Genomic DNA, 4,835 nt, shown 5'->3' with positions numbered 1-4,835 from the left:
TTCTTGACTGCCAACCCTTATTTCTGTGTTATTTTCTACGAGCCCCTCATTTCCTATTCTGATTCGCTATATATATATATATATATATATATATATATATATATATATATATATATATATATATATTTATATATATATATATATATATATAGCGAATCAGAAAATGGGAAATGAGGGGCTCCGTGAAATAAGACCGAAAATAAGTGTTGGCAGTCAAGAAAACCTCGGAAAGCAAAGGGGAGGTTAGGTTGTGGTGGGTCATAGAAAGAGATGAAGAATTTTTTGAGTCGAAAAGAAAGTGGTGAAAAAATGCCCGCCGGGTGGGATCCGAACCCACGACCTCCAGAATACCGGTCTGGTGCGATAACCACTACGCTACCGGCGGGGCTGTTTCCCAGCACTTTCTCGGGTATTTATGTTAAGGTATTTTTGTTTCCTGCACTTGGGGGTAGTAGCCAGCGCCACTCGGACTACTCGGGGTGAAGGGGACGTTCTTTTTAACCCCCGGGCCGTGACTCGAGTGTCTACGACATGTCGAGAGTGGTCGACCAGCGTTGAACCCTCTTAAGCTCCATTTGGCACCAAGACTGCCAGAACACAGGCCCTCGCTAAGCATGTAGCGAATCAGAAAATGGGAAATGAGGGGCTCCGTGAAATAAGACAGAAAATAAGGGTTGGCAGTCAAGAAAACCTCGGAAAGCAAAGGGGAGGTTGTGGTAGGTCATAGAAAGAGATGAAGAATTTTTTGAGTCGAAAAGAAAGTGGTGAAAAAATGCCCGCCGGGTGGGATCCGAACCCACGACCTCCAGAATACCGGTCTGGTGCGATAACCACTACGCTATCGGCGGGGCTGTTTCCCCAGCACTTTCTCGGGTAGTTATGTTTCCTGCACTTGGGGGTAGTAGCCAGCGCCACTCGGACTAGCGCCGAGTGGCGCTAGTCCGAGTGGCGCTGGCTGCTACCCCCAGCGCCCCTGGCTACTATATATATATATATATATATATATATATATATATATATATATATATATATAGAGAGAGAGAGAGAGAGAGAGAGGAGAGAGGTATGGCGCCCTCGTCACTTAGGTAGAAACGATGTCCAATTTCGCCGAAATGGGGCCCCCTTCGCTGACCGATCCCGCCTGCTAACGGCTACTATCTCTGTTACAATATATATATTGTAATGTGGTAACTTGCGCTGCAATAATTAGGAACTGCGGACAATCCCTTGTAATGGCTATGTGCCATCGGTCATCGCCATGTTGCTAGCAGACAACCAGCCGCTCGTGTGAACGAAGAAGAAGCTCGGTCTGCACGGCTTTGGGTGTGACCGTTCGTCGGCTCTCTCGCTCTCTGTGGTTCTGGACCTCTGCGACCGTCTGCATCTACCAGCCAATAAACCCCCTTTCATTTTGGTGGAGGTTGCGGTTCTTCAGCTACGCCCGTCTGGGTTCTTGAAGCAATCCCCAAGTCTCAAGTATCGCATCGGTCCGCGTCGGTCGGCGTCCCTTACCAAGCCCTGGAACTACGCAGCCGCACCATACCAACGGCCATGCCTGGCGGTAACGACACGCCCCATGTGCCTCCGAGCCCAGCTATCATCTGCGCTGGCGCTCTCCGTGAACGTGAACCTGCCAAGTTCAACGGCAATGAGGAGCAAGACGTTGAGGACTGGTTGGCGTCCTTCGAACGTGTGAGTACACATAACAGATGGGATGACGCCATGAAACTCAATAACGTCAGCTTTTCTTTCACCGGTCTCGCCGAAGTGTGGTTCAACAACCACGGATCCGGCATAACCGCGTGGCCGGCCTTCAAGACGGAATTAATTGCTGCTTTTGGCCGTCCCGCTGTGCGGAAACTGCTCGCCGAACAACGCTTGCACGGCCGCGTCCAGAAGACCGGCGAGACGTTCACGAGCTACATCGAGGATGTTTTGGACCTCTGCAAGCGTCTGAATCCATCTATGACAGACCCTGAGAAAATCAAGCACGTCATGAAAGGCATCGACGACGAGGGTGCCTTCCAGGTGCTCTTGGCGAGAGGCCCGGGCTCCATTGCTGAGCTGGTGAATCTTTGCCAGAGTTACGACGAGCTTCGTCGACAGCGAGTGAGCACACGACGCACCTCTGTCCAAGACGAGGCCATAGCGAGCTTGGTCCGTGACCCCGACAACTCTTCTCTGCTGTTGCAGATCAAGCAGATAGTGCGGGAAGAAGTCGCCCGTCAGCTCTCCCTGCTGCCATACACCCCGGAGCCTTCGTCTACTTTGGCGCCAACACTCCGCAGTGTAATTCAAGAGCAAGTTGCTGACGCCATTTCGCCGACTCCCACTGCGCCTCCTCGCCATAACTTGACCGTTACCACCCCGCTGCCGTATGCCGAAAGCGTCGCAAGGACTCCGGTACCGATCGTCACGTACGCTGACGCCGTGGGTGTCCCCCCTCAGCGGGTCCCCATGTCTTACCAACACCCTGTACCAATGAGGCCGCCGCCCGTGTCTCGGCCTCCGCCGCAATCCAGTAGTGCCTGGCGAACGTGGGACAACCGTCCCATCTGTTTCAATTGCCGCTGTGCCGGACATGTCGCCCGATACTGCCGCCGACGCCTGACGCCCACCAACGACGATATCGGGGCCCCTAGTTATGGCCCTCGCAGCCAATCGCCACGCGAAGTCTCCTACAGGTCCGACTTCAACGCTGCACCTTCTGACTCCCGCACTTTCGCTACCCGTCGCCCGTCCTCCCCTCGTCGTCGGTCTCTTTCTCCCATGCGCCGCCGACCAACCGTTACCGAAGAGGAAAACTAGTTGACGCAGTTCAGGAGGCAAGAACTGCGTTACCAGCGAACTGTCCAAGGCCTCATTTTTCGCCCTCAAATGTTATAGACGTATTTGTGGAAGATCGACGTGCATTGGCGTTAGTCGACACGGGCGCTGCCGTTTCAGTTATTCATGCCGACCTTTGCCGTGAACTTAGAAAAGTGACGACGCCGTTGGATGGCTTTGCCCTACGTACTGCAAACGCACAGCACGTCCATGCGTCTGCAGCGTGCACGGCGCGAGTGACGATCCAGGATGTTTTGTACATTGTAGAGTTCATCGTGCTTCCTACTTGTTCCCATGACCTCATATTGGGTTGGGATTTTCTCGCTCGTCACCACGCCGTCATCGATTGTGCGCGTGCGGAAGTTGAATTTGCACCAGATTGCGACCCGCACCATAATGAGGCAACTGCTGCTAAATTGGTCGTCAGCGAAGATGCAAAAATTTCGCCGCACTGCTCGGTTTCCGTGCCCCTGTGCTGTGCGTGCACTGCTGACACAACCGTGCTTTTTACGCCGTCCGACCTCTTCATCCGACGGAGACGTCTTCCGCTGCCGTCCGCTCTGTTAACGACCCATGCTGGTACGAGCCGCATGATTGTTAGTAACTGGTCCTCGGATGAAATTTCGCTGCTACAGGGCGAGACTATCGGGTGGATTGAGCCTGTCGAGCCAAGTGCTGTCATCGATGTTCCCGACGATACTACCATTATCACTCATGTCTCGGAATTGAGTGCTACATCCGAAGCAGAGGTTTTGTCATCCGACGTTTTCAATCAGGCTATCGATGGAGATCTCACGCCCACACAACGAGATCAACTGCTGGCCCTCCTCCATCGGTTTTGCTTGTCTTTTGACTGCTTGAAGGCTCCGCTAAGTCAAACATCAACAGTCGAACACACGATTGACACTGGCTCGCACCCGCCGCTACGACAACGACCTTATCGCGTTTCCCACAAAGAACGACGTACCATCGATGAAAACGTGGACGAGATGCTTGAGCGAGGCGTCATTAGGCCCTCCAACAGTCCCTGGGCGTCTCCCGTAGTCCTTGTGACCAAGAAGGACGGTTCGATACGCTTTTGCGTCGACTATCGGCGCCTAAATAAGATAACTAGAAAGGATGTATACCCTCTCCCGCGTATAGATGACGCCCTCGACTGTCTGCAGGGTGCCGAATATTTCTCGTCGCTCGACTTGCGCTCCGGGTACTGGCAGGTACCTATGGCCGAGGCTGATCGCGCAAAGACGGCTTTCATAACACCTGACGGCCTGTATGAGTTTAATGTGATGCCGTTCGGCCTTTGTAATGCGCCTGCCACTTTCGAGCGCATGATGGACAGCATTTTGCGCAAACTAAAATGGAAAGCATGCCTGTGCTACCTTGACGACATCGTCGTTTTTTCTCCGGATTTCGAGACACATCTACGCCGATTAGAACAAGTTTTAACTTGTCTTGCTGACGCAAAGCTGCAGCTCAACCTCAAGAAATGCCGCTTCGCCGCTCGCAAGCTCACTATTTTGGGCCACGTCGTTTCGAAGGATGGAGTTCTACCCGACACGTCTAAGCTGAAGGCAGTTGCGGAGTTCCCGAAGCCGACATCTATGAAGGCCCTCAGGAGCTTCCTCGGACTGTGTTCTTACTTCAGGCGCTTCGTCCGCAACTTTGCGACCATCGTTGCACCATTGACGCAGCTTCTGTCCGGTAGCTCTAAAGACCTCACTTCGTGGTCCCCTGCTTGTGAAAACGCGTTCACGACATTGCGGAAGCTTCTTACGTCGCCACCTATCCTGCGGCATTTCGACCCGAACGCCCCCACTGAGGTTCACTCTGATGCCAGCGGCGTTGGCCTTGGGGCTGTGCTTGCTCAGCGAAAATCGGGCTTTGACGAGTACGTTGTCGCCTACGCTAGCCGTACCCTTACAAAGGCAGAGGCAAACTACTCCGTCACGGAAAAAGAGTGTTTGGCCATAGTTTGGGCACTAGATAAGTTCCGACCTTACTTGTACGGC

General features: G+C 53.0%; 1 non-coding gene across 1 annotated transcript; it reads right to left on the bottom strand.

Moving 5' to 3' along the window:
• Positions 1 to 312: 312 nt before the first annotated feature.
• On the bottom strand, positions 313 to 385 carry Trnat-ggu (transfer RNA threonine (anticodon GGU)). Its single transcript has one exon. It is a non-coding gene; the product is annotated as a tRNA-Thr (tRNA).
• Between the last annotated feature and the right edge of the window lie 4,450 nt (positions 386 to 4,835).

The sequence above is a fragment of the Haemaphysalis longicornis genome, unplaced genomic scaffold, assembly GCF_048455015.1.
Source record: "Haemaphysalis longicornis isolate Haplotype H1 unplaced genomic scaffold, Haemaphysalis longicornis Haplotype H1 scaffold_2, whole genome shotgun sequence".
Classification (NCBI taxonomy): domain Eukaryota; kingdom Metazoa; phylum Arthropoda; class Arachnida; order Ixodida; family Ixodidae; genus Haemaphysalis; species Haemaphysalis longicornis.
The sequence above is the reverse complement of the archived record's forward strand: the minus strand, read 5'-3'. Positions and strand labels throughout refer to the sequence as shown.